At 44.4% G+C, this 12,525-nt stretch overlaps 1 protein-coding gene and 1 pseudogene across 2 annotated transcripts in view; both read right to left on the bottom strand.

Moving 5' to 3' along the window:
• Nucleotides 1–12,525, bottom strand: part of LOC309553103 (uncharacterized protein) — a gene marked incomplete at both ends in the record, with an annotated part of 128,987 nt that overhangs the window by 59,014 nt on the left and 57,448 nt on the right. The window lies entirely within an intron of this gene.
• LOC309554211 (E3 ubiquitin-protein ligase TRIM39-like) lies at nucleotides 1,003–2,570 on the bottom strand (annotated as a pseudogene). Its single transcript has one exon. The product of its transcript is annotated as an E3 ubiquitin-protein ligase TRIM39-like (transcript).

The raw sequence follows: 12,525 nt of genomic DNA, 5'->3' as shown, positions 1-12,525 counted from the left end.
ACATGAATGCAAAAAATGCAAAAAAGGTTCTGGCAGAGAAAGGGTTGAAGGGAATCCGTCATGAGAGAATCATGCGGGCTGCCATTATTGAACTCTCCTTGTGAGAATGCTAGTTCCCTGGCTGTCATGCTGATGCTTTCCCTTCAATACTGTCTCAGTCTCTGACCCGGAACAAGTATAGAGAAGGAATTCTGACACTTCTCTGATTCTTATTCCCAGCATGCTTGTTCCGGGTTGGAGACTCAAAGAGGAAAAAAAACCCAAAAACAAAAATAAGATATATTGGAGCTTACCAATCCTTAGATGTGGTGGCTGCATTAGTCTTCTGTTTTTCCCCTTTATTTTCCCCTGGTGATCCTGCCAGTAACACACTTCCTGTCTTAGGGTGGCTCCTCTATCTATAGGGGAGGGGCAGTGGAGACCCCCTTGGACAGCAGCATTGTCTGGAGAGGGGGGGTGTTGGATGGATTAGTAGATTTAGATGAACTTTACATAAGTGACTAGCAAATGAAAGCAGAACTCCAAATAACACTTTAAAAGCCGTTACACCAACATTCGTGTCTCCTTTTGGGATAAAGGTTTTCCATCAATGAATAAAAAGCTGATCATTGTAAGCACCCCTGTCAGTGGTAAATGGTTTGTCCCAATCCTATAACTGCCACTTCTGCTGGACAGATTGGTCTGTTATAGGAAGTTGGGAAATAACAGCAGAACCAACATGTAAAAGAAGGAAGTTACAGGGGGGACTCTGAAAAACAAAGACTGCGGTGTTCATGTCAGTGACAGACGCCATCATATCTGTCATTTTTTATTTTCTCTTTATTATCACTTTATATGTTCTTACATTACACACAGCCAGGGATCTAGCATTTTTAGAAGGAGGCCTGAAATGGCAGCCCTCATACCTCTCCCAGGAGTCACCACTTCTTCCAATTATTGGCTGATCAATGAACCAATCCCACCACCCGTCCCTGTGATGTCACCAGACTGTGGGTGGAGTTCTCACATCTCCCACCTCCCCCCATATATCTTTATACAACCTCTGTATACACATAACCCAGCATGGAGGGGCTCAGTGAAGGTGGTGGTGAAGGTGTGGACGTGTCGGATCGGGTCACACAGATCATAAAAGGAGATCCGCCCGGCCTCATAATCCAGATCTATCCTGACTCTGTTACTGGAGGGATTGGGGGTAAGGGGGTCTCATCACTGTCATGCATCACCGAATACTGATTACAAAACCTGAACAATGTCCAGGACTTCTCATTATATCCAATCCCTGATTCCTCCCCTTCCCTGTATATACTGGGGTAACACATCCCGACTGTCCATTCATCTGACCCCCCGACAGCCACATCCCAGTAATGTCTCCCTGAGGAGAAACTCTGACTGCTCATCACCTGAGGATCATCCTGGAATCGCTCTGGTGTTTTTGGATGATGCTGGTATCTATGTGACCAGGATACAGTTTTCCTGTCATCTGATATCTGTAGATTATTACCAGCTGTGTTTCCATCCAGTAATATGTCTGCAGCTCCCTGTATAGGGAAATATACATTTACCTCTCTTATTATATCAGATAAACCTGTGTGTAAGACCCCCACCACACCCAGACCCCCTCCATCATGGAGGAGTTCCTCATGTCTCTCTCTGTCCTCATTATCTCCATCCTCAGTATCACACAAGTCACCTGTGTCTGATTCCTGTAAGACAGTCAGTGGATCCGTCATGTTACACAGCTCCTCAATGTCCACCATCTTCCTGGACAGCTCCTCCTTCTTTATTTCCAGATCCCGGATGGAGATGGAGATCCGCTCTGCCCGCCTGGAGATCTCCCTCAGGATTCTCTTCTCCAGGTCTTCCAGACGTCTCCTGAGATCTCTAAACAGGGCAGTGACTCTCTCGGTGTCACCAGCTGCTTCTTCTTCTACTTTCCTCCTGTGTTCCTGCAGACTCTGGACTCTTTCCTCCGTCTCCTCTCTCTTTGTCAGAAGTTTCTGCAGAACATTCCTCAGTGTCTCCTTCTTCTTCTCAGAAGCCTCATCCATCATATCCATCCGGTGTCCCCGATGTTCTCCAGTCACACAAAACTTACAGACACAGGTCTCATCCTCAGTGCAGTAATACTCCAGGATCTTCTTATGGACGGAGCATTTCCTGCTCTCCATGGACAAGGTGGGGTCACATAAGATGTGTTCTGGGGACTTTTTGTGGACTTTCAGGTGTTTCTCACACAGAGAAACCTCACAGTGTAGACAGGATCTAACAGCAGGTACAGGAGAGTCCACACAGTAAGTACAGAAGACCCCGGACTCCTCTTGATCTGGCTGAGTAGACAGGAAAGTCTCTGCTATGTTACGTAGTTTCATGTTCTTCTGCAGTGCAGGACGAATCGCAAACTTCTTTCTGCATTCAGGACAGGAATATCTTCCAGACCCCTCCTGTGTATCCAGCACACCATCAATACAGACCCGGCAGAAGTTGTGTCCACATCTCAGGATTACAGGATCTGTATAAATGTTCAGACAGATGGAACATTCCAGCTCAGCTCTGAGATCAGCAAACGCCATCGCTGACAGCAGAAATGAAAGTGAAAGTCTGGAGATAGAAATACAATTGAACCGGTTACAACTCATGTGCACAGGGCGAGGCTCAGCTCTCTGTTGATTTGTTATTTAACCTTTTAATGTCAGAATAACACAAGCCCCATGATTGTGTACATTTACAATGATAAAAATCTATTTAATTAATTGTGGAGTGGCATGGCATGCCTTTCTTCCAGCATTCATATCCACAGACCACATCAGGGGTGCAGCATCTAGATGTAGGGTACATGGGCCTTTCTTTTCCAGCAGCAAGCCTGCTATACACCCAGAGATGAAGAGAAGGTGGTGGAGTGTCTAACCAAGTCTTCATCCTCCTCCTCCTCCTCCTCTGTCTCCCAGAAGCAGAAACACTTGAAGTCATCAGTAGCTGCTAAAGCTCCATGTTCTTCCTCCTCATCCACAGATACTCCTGTCATTGCCCCACCAATTGGCATGGAGGAGTCAGCTGAGATATTTCAGCGCAGTGTCAGCCACTTGCTGCAAGAGGATGCACAGCAATTACCCACTTGCTGACCGGGCCATAGCCAAATGACAGTGCGGTCAGCTTATTCTGGGAGGCCGTACGCCGTTCTGCCAGAATCGCGCTTCCCGCGCACCCCCACAACATGGCGCATCACACATCGCAGCGCATCACGGATCGTGGTAAAGGGCCAATGACAGCAGCTCTTTACCACGTGATCACTCTGTTCAATGACAGAGCGTTCAGTTGTCAACAAACCGGCACATGTCCGGTTCAGTTCTCTCCTCTTCTCGCACGCTGTACACATCGATCGGTACAACGTGCGAGGAGAGGGGGAGGCTGCAGGACCGCTCATCCCCTGCCTCCTCCATTCCTCAATCATACCTCACTCATGCCTATCCCATCCTCAGTCATGCCCATCCATGCCTCATCCATGCCACCTCAGTGCTCATCTGTGCCATATCCATGCCACATCAGTGCTCAATCTTACCACATCAATGCCACATCAGTGCTCATCCGTACCACATCCATGCCACGTCAGTGCTCATCCATGCCCCCACCACACCCCTGCCTCCTCCATTCCTCAATCTTACCTCAGTCATGCCCATCCATGCCTCAATCATGCCTATCCCATCCTCAATCCTGTTGGGCCTCTGTATGTGGCCAGGCTGTGGAAAAGTGTCACATATGTGGTATCACCATACTCGGGAGGAGTAGCAGAATGTATTTTGGGGTGTATGCTTTACTATGTACATGCTATGTGTTTGAAATATCTTATAAATGGACAACTTTGTGTAAAATAAAAATGCGTTTTCATTTTCTTTCCACATTTTCCAAAAACGTATTGGAAAAAAATGACTCATTATGCCTCCTAGATTATGTGTTGGGTGTTTTCTTTCCAAAATGGGGTCATTTTGCGGGCGTTTCCATTGTCCTGGTGCTCCAGGGCCTTCAAAAGTGTGATAGGTTGTCTGGAAATTATATGTGTAATTTTTGTTCCTAGAACACCTGGAGGTGCTACCTGGATGTTGGGCCTCTGTATGTGCTCATCTGTACCACATCCATGCCACGTCAGTGCTCATTCGGTGACTCATCCATGCTATGTCAATGTTCATCCACGCCACATCCATGCCACCATCATTGCTCATCTGTTCCACATCCATACCACATCAATACTCATCCGTGCCACATCAGTGCTCATCCGTGCCTCATCCATGCCACATCAGTGCTCCTCCATGCCACATCCATGTCACGTCAGTGCTCATCCTTGCCACATCCATGCCACGTCAGTGCTTATCCATGCCACATCAGTGCTCGTCTGTGCCACATCCATGCCACATCAGTGCTTATCCATGCCACACCCATGCCACGTCAGTGCTTATCCATGCCACATCCATGTCACGTCAGTGCTCATCCTTGCCACATCCATGCCACATCAGTGCTCATCCGTGCCACATCAGTGCTCATCCGTGCCACATCCATGCCAAATCAGTGCTCATCCCTGCCACATCAGTGCTCATCCGTACCGCATCGCCTCACAAAATTTTAATGGGTAATCAGGAAATGACGTTGCTCCCTGCATGTTTGGCCTCTGTATGTGGCCAGGCTGTGTAAAAGTCTCACACATGTGGTATAACCATACTAAGGAGTAGCAGAAAGTATTTTGGGGTGTAGTTGCAAGTATGCTTATACAGTGTGTGAGAAATAACTTGGTAATATGACCATTTTGTGAAAGAAAAAAAAAAGAAAAAAATCTTCATTTTGCAAAGAATTTTGGGAAAAAATTATAACTTCAAAAAACTCATCATGCCTCCTACTAAATACCTTGGAATGTCTACTTTACAAAAAGGGGTAATTTGTGGGGTATTTGTACTTTCCTGGCTTGTTAGGGTCTCAAGAAATGAGATCGGCCGTCAGTACATCAGGTGTGATCAATTTTCAATGATTGGCACCATAGCTTGTAGACTCTGTAACCTTCGTAAAGACCAAATAATATATACTTATTTGGGTTATTTTTACCAAAGATATGTAGCAGGATAAATTTTGGCCCAAAATGTATGAATAAAAATTATTAAATTTGAAGAATTTTAAAACCGAAACAAATAAAAATGCATTTTTTTTTTTTTTTTACAAAATTTTCGGTCTTTTTTAATTTATAGTGCAAAAAATAAAAAAACCCAATGATGATTAAATACCACCAAAAGAAAGCTCTATTTGTGTGAAAAAAAGGACAAACATTTCATATGGGTACAGCGATGCGATGCGTGAGAGCGCATCTAGATGTGGGGAAGACGACTTGCTGAGGTTCAAACCGAGCATCAGAATGGGGAAGAAAGGGGATTGAAGTGACTGTGAACGTGGCATGGTTGTTGGTGGTAGACGGGCTGGTCTGAGTATCTCTGGGATTTTCACACACAACCATCTCTCGGGATTACAGAGAATGATGGGAAAAAGAGAAAATATCCAGTGAATGGCAGTTGTGTGGAGGAAAATGCTTTGTTGAGGTCAGAGGAGAATGGGCAGACTGGTTCCAGATGATAGAAAGGAAACAATAACTCAAATAACCACTCGTTACACCCAAGATATGCAGAATACCATCTCTGAATGCACAACACATCCAACCTTGACCCAGATGGGCTACAGCAGCAGAAGACCACACCGGGTGCCACTCCTGTCAGCTAAGAACAGGAAACTGAGGCTACAATTCACACAGAATTACCAAAATTGGACAATAGAAGATTGGAAAAATGTTGCCTGGTCTGATGAGTCTGGATTTCAGCTGCGACATTCAGATGGCGAGGTCAGAATTTAACGAATGGATCCATCCTGCCTTGTATCACCGGTTCAGGCTGGTGGTGGTGGTGTGTAATGGTGTGGGGGCGGGGGTAAAGGTTCAAGCTGGTGGTGGTGGTGTAATGGTGTGGGGGAGGGTGGTAATGGTTCAGGCTGGTGGTGTAATGGTTTAGAGGAGGAGGGGGGGTATTGGTTCAGGCTGGTGGTGTAATGGTGTGGGGGAGGAGGGGGGGTAATTGTTCAGGCTGGTGGTGGTGGTTTAATGGTGTGGGGGATGAGAATGGTTTAAATTCCACGGCCAACCTAAGTATTGTTGCTGACCATGTCCATCCCTTTATTACTAGTGTCCGCATCTTCTGATGGCTCCTTCCAGCAGGATAATGCACCATTTCACAAAGATCCAAACATTTTACCACTGGTTTCTTCACCATGACAATGAGGTCACTGTCCTCCAATGGCCTCCACACTCACCACATCTCATCCAATAGATCACATTTGGGATGTGGTGGAACGGGAAATCGGCATCATAGATGGGCAGCCGGAAAATCTGCAGCAACTGCGTGATGTTATCATGTCACTATGGATCGAAACCTCTGAGGAACGTTTCCAACACCTTGTTGTATCTATGCCACCAAGAATGAAGGCAAAAGGGGGTCCAACCCGCTAATAGCAAGGTGTACTTAATAAAGTGTCCGGTGAGTGTAGGGCTATCAACACATGGGCAAAATCAGGGGTCTTATGGCCCTCCAGTTGTTCTGGAACTACAATTCCCATCATGCCTAGTCCTGTCTGTGAATGTCAAGGTTTTACAATGCCTCATGGGATGTGTAGTTCTGCAACAGCTGGAGGGCCGTAGTTTAAGGATCCCTGGGTTAAATGGTTCAAGAGGGTAAAAAAAAAGGGACACTCCCATATGCTAATCACTACACCAAGCTGGGGAAAGGATGCTGATGATTCCACAGTTATGACTACAATCCTCACATATAACTCTAATCTCCAAAGTACTATAAACTCTTATATTATATCCACCTATAATTCCTTACTATTCCCTCTAATAGGACATTTTCTATTACATTCCACCTTAAAGCGGAGTTCCGGCCACAAAATCGACATAATCGATTTTGTGGCCATCCGCTTGCTTTTCGTCACGTCAAAAGGAAATGGATAGTTAGGATTTTTTTTTTTTTTTTTACTTACCTTGTTATTGTAGAAAATATACTCAGCTTTCTTTTACTTCCTCCCTCGGCGGCCCGCGCCATCACTTCCGGTTTGCAATGATTCCTGGGAGCTGAACGTCATCACTCTCAGGAATCAATGTGACGGCACCGGCCCCGCTCGTCACTTCTGGTGCGACGCCGCATTCCCTGCTAAACAGCTTCTGGGCATGCCCAGAAGCTGTGGAGGAATGCGGCGCCACACCGGAAGTGATGAGAGGGGCCGGTGCAGGCGCATTCTGGGAGAAGAAGACACGGAAGAGGACGCAGAAGAGGATCACGCTGGCTTCAGCTGCCCACAACAGAGATGGCAACGCTGGAGAAGAAATTTTAAAAGTGAGTATTTCTTCTTGCAGGTAAGTGCGAACCGGGACAGATCAGAGGCTATCCATTGTGGAATGTACTAGCCCTGACTGTCCCGGGGGTATGTTTATTGAAATTTTTTTTTGTGGCCAGAACTCCGCTTTAAACTTCTCTCAACTCCCTCATTATTCCTTATAGAATGTCACCCCCTGGTGGTTGAAGCTAAAATTACCATATCTTTCAGCTAATAACCAAGTTCCCAACAACCATCCTCCCCCCTAGTGGTGAAACTCAAAATACCATCAAACATCATTCTAAAATAAATATATTCAAAAATCAGCAATAAAACAATTTAGCCACTTGAAGATCCGAGCTTTTCTGGCACATTTTGTTTGCTAGTTTAAATCAATATTTTTTGCTAGAAAAGAACAAAGAAACCCCAAACATTATTTATATATATATATATATATATATATATATATATATATATATATATATATATATATATATATATATATTTACTTATTTATTTATTTATTTACTTTTGGAGCAGAGACCCTAAAATGGGGATTGTTGGAAGTCACACAGTATTTGCACAGTAGCTTTTCAAACGTGTATATATATATATATATATATATATATATATATATATATATATATATATATAAGGAAATGTATATATATTATCTAAATATACTGTGTATATATATACCTACATTTTTTGATCAAATATGAAAGATGATGTTACATTAAGTAAATAGATACCTAACATGTCACGCTTTAAAACTGCTCACACCCTTTGATAGGCGACAAACTACGGTATTTAGAAAATCTCCATAGGTGGCAATTTAAAGATTTTACAGGTTACCAGCTTAGAGTTACAGAGGAGGTCTAGCACTAGAATTATTGCTCTCGCTCTAAAGTTCGTGGCGATACCTCACATGTGTGGTGCAACCACCTTTTACATATAAGTGCCCAAATTACGTATGCATTTGCTTCTGCGCGTGAGCACATGGGGGTGGGGCACTTTCGTTTTTTTATTTATTTATTTTATTTTAGTTTTTTACACTATCCCTTTATTTTTTTTTTAATCACTTTTATTCCTAATACAAGAAATGTAAACATCTATCGTAATAGAAATAAGGATGACAGATCCTCTTTATGGAGAGACCCCAAATCTATTCTTTACCTTTAAAAGCAAAAGATAAAAAAAAATGTTTTTTTCACTTTAAAAAAAAAATTGTTTACTTCCGCCTTAGATAGGAAGTGATGTCATGATGTGGCTCCGGTCCTCCAAGGCCATAGAGGTGAGCAGAGATGATCCAGTCTCTCATTGCCTCTGTGAGCAGCCGGCCGCACCATTGGATTGTTTCTTGGGCGCGCCGGTGAAAATGGTGAGGCAAGCGGGGGGACGGGGGGCACATAAAAAACCTTTTATATCATTCCACTTTTCCTTTTGGGTGAAGACACTTCATTCTTTACAAGTTTAGTTTTCATTTTCCTAGCCTTACGATATATGAATTGTGGTTGGGAGGGAATGAGAGGTCCCAAATCCCTTTTACCTCTTCCAGTCCCGGCATTTTCTGGAACTTTTTATTCACATTTAAAAATCTGAATTTTTGCTAGAAAATTACTTAGAACCCCCAAAAATGTTATGTTTGTTTTTAAAGCAGAGGCCCTAGAGAATAAATTGGTGGTTTTTGCAATTCTTTTTTTTTTTTAATTTTATTTTTTTTTAATTTATTTAATGCCATTCCAAACATACAAAATAATGTTGAAGATATGAAACAAATTTTGGAATTAATTTGGTATCTTCAACATTTATTTTGTATATTCACAAATTACAATAGATTGTTGTTAAGGACCGGCTGGCCGGGGGGTCCTTAACAACCATGACTCATCTCCTGACAGCAGAATGTAAACAAAACAATTGCTAACATTAAAAAAACTGCATAGGGGCCCCCCATTTTGGTTTTGAGGGGAACCTCAAGCCAAAATTTTAAAAAATATGGCATGGGGTCCCCCCAAAATCCATACCGGACCCTTGAGCATGCAGGCCAGAAAAGGAGGGGTTGGGTGATTGCCCCCTCTCTTAAATTATACCAGGCCAACATGGGGGTATACTTTTGAGCAAGGGGGTTCCCCCCAAAGCAGCTTGTCCCCATGTTTTTGGGGACAAGGGCCTCTTTACCACAACCCTGGACCAGTGGCTTGGTTGTTGGTGGTAGACGGGCTGGTCTGAGTATCTCTGGGATTTTCACACACAACCATCTCTCGGGATTACAGAGAATGATGGGAAAAAGAGAAAATATCCAGTGAATGGCAGTTGTGTGGAGGAAAATGCTTTGTTGAGGTCAGAGGAGAATGGGCAGACTGGTTCCAAATGATAGAAAGGAAACAATAACTCAAATAACCACTCGTTACACCCAAGATATGCAGAATACCATCTCTGAATGCACAACACATCCAACCTTGACCCAGATGGGCTACAGCAGCAGAAGACCACACCGGGTGCCACTCCTGTCAGCTAAGAACAGGAAACTGAGGCTACAATTCACACAGAATTACCAAAATTGGACAATAGAAGATTGGAAAAATGTTGCCTGGTCTGATGAGTCTGGATTTCAGCTGCGACATTCAGATGGCGGGGTCAGAATTTAATGAATGGATCCATCCTGCCTTGTATCACCGGTTCAGGCTGGTGGTGGTGGTGTGTAATGGTGTGGGGGCAGGGGTAAAGGTTCAAGCTGGTGGTGGTGGTGTAATGGTGTGGGGGAGGGTGGTAATGGTTAAGGCTGGTGGTGTAATGGTTTAGAGGAGGAGGGGGGGTATTGGTTCAGGCTGGTGGTGTAATGGTGTGGGGGAGGAGGGGGGGTAATTGTTCAGGCTGGTGGTGGTGGTTTAATGGTGTGGGGGATGAGAATGGTTTAAATTCCACGGCCAACCTAAGTATTGTTGCTGACCATGTCCATCCCTTTATTACTAGTGTCCCCATCTTCTGATCCTTCCAGCAGGATAATGCACCATGTCACAAAGATCCAATCATCTCACCACTGGTTTCTTCACCATGACAATGAGGTCACTGTCCTCCAATGGCCTCCACACTCATCCAATAGATCACATTTGGGATGTGGTGGAACGGGAAATCGGCATCATAGATGGGCAGCCGGAAAATCTGCAGCAACTGCATGATGTTATCATGTCACTATGGATCGAAACCTCTGAGGAACGTTTCCAACACCTTGTTGTATCTATGCCACCAAGAATGAAGGCAAAAGGGGGTCCAACCCGCTAATAGCAAGGTGTACCTAAAATAATGTGAAAATCCCAGAGATACTCAGACCAGCCCGTCTACCACCAACAACCATGCCACGTTCACAGTCACTTCAATCCCCTTTCTTCCCCATTCTGATGCTCGGTTTGAACCTCAGCAAGTCGTCTTCCCCACATCTAGATGCCTAAATGCATTGAGTTGCTGCCATGTGATTGGCTGATTAGCAATTTGTGTTACCAAGCAATTGAACAGGTGTACTTAATAAAGTGGGCAGTGAGTGTATACAATTGATTAGAGCGGCACAATTCTGGATAAAATGAGAATCTGGATTTTTTTGCTTAGAATAAAGATCCCGATTCTCGGGGTGTCATCATCTTTTACATTATACAAAAACATTGGGCTCACTTTACTATTTAGTTTTTTTTTTCATTCATTAAAGTGTATTTTTTTAAAAAAAACTGCACTTGAAAGACTTCTGCGCAAATACAGTGTGACATAAAAGATTGCAACAATCGCCATTTTATTCTCTAGGGTCTCTGCTAAATATATATATAATGTTTGGAGGTTCTGAGTAATTTTCTAGCAAAAAATACTGATTTAACTTGTAAGCAACAAATGTCAGAAATAGGTTTAGACCCCGTTCACATAGGGGCGACGCTACTTGCTAGGGCGACCTCGGCGCAACATGCACGGACTTCATATCATTGAAGTCTATGCAGGTCGACCCAAAGTAGTACAGGACCCTTTTTCTAAGTCGGAGCGACGTATGTGTCCACCAGTGCCACGTATCAGTGTCCACCAGTGCCACGTATCAGTGTCCACCAGTGCCACTGCCCACCAGTGCCACGTATCAGTGTCCACCAGTGCCACTGCACACCAGTGCCACGTATCAGTGTCCACCAGTGCCATGTATCAGTGCCATGTATCAGTGTCCACCAGTGCCACTGCCCACCAGTGCCACAAATCAGTGTCCACCAGTGCCACATATCAGTGTCCACCAGAGCCACTGCCCACCAGTGACACGTATCAGTGCCACATATCAGTGCCACGAATCAGTGTCCACCAGTGTCCACCAGTGCCACATATCAGTGCCACAAATCAGTGCCACAAATCAGTGTCCACCAGTGCCACAAATCAGTGTCCACCAGTGCCACAAATCAGTGTCCACCAGTGCCACATATCAGTGTCCACCAGTGCCACGTATCAGTGCCACGTATCAGTGTCCACCAGTGCCACGTATCAGTGCCACGTATCAGTGTCCACCAGTGCCACTTATCTGTGTCCACCAGTGCCACTCACACAGACCAGGCAGAGATAATGGTATATAGGAACTGTAGGCATGGCTGCAATGTGGGGAATGCCTGGCTAATTTTCCTTCTTCTTCCTGGAAAGTCGGATCACAGTCGCTTGACAAAAGATAAGAATCCGACTTGGAGGCGACTCCCATTGAAGTCTGTTGGCAAAAGTCACCTTGAAGTAGTACAGGACCCTTTTCTGAAGTCGGAGCGACTTCAGTAGTGGATATTAAGACGGCTCTCATTCATTTACATTGCATTTGTTATGACAAGCGACTTGGGGCGACTTGAGGGCACACAAGTCGCCTGACAAGTCGTACTAGTGTGAATGGAGCCTTAGTCTTTAAGAGGTTACGCTGCCCTCACTTACAGACGGAAGTTCATTCCTCTGATGTAAAAGAAAGAAATGATACATTGTAACACATTGTGTTTATAGTTATCTCCCAGCCTTAACAATGATGAGAAACATTTGCTGGAGGCTCTTTTTTCTTTTCTGACAGCAACAGCTCTGTAATAATCGAGGTTATGCCGTTTGAAGATCGGGGGGGGGGGGGGGACTAGAATCGAGATTGCGATTTTT

The sequence above is a fragment of the Pelophylax lessonae genome (assembly GCF_965119305.1).
Source record: "Pelophylax lessonae genome assembly, chromosome: 4".
In the NCBI taxonomy this organism is placed as follows: Eukaryota; Metazoa; Chordata; class Amphibia; order Anura; family Ranidae; genus Pelophylax; species Pelophylax lessonae.
The sequence above is the reverse complement of the archived record's forward strand: the minus strand, read 5'-3'. Positions and strand labels throughout refer to the sequence as shown.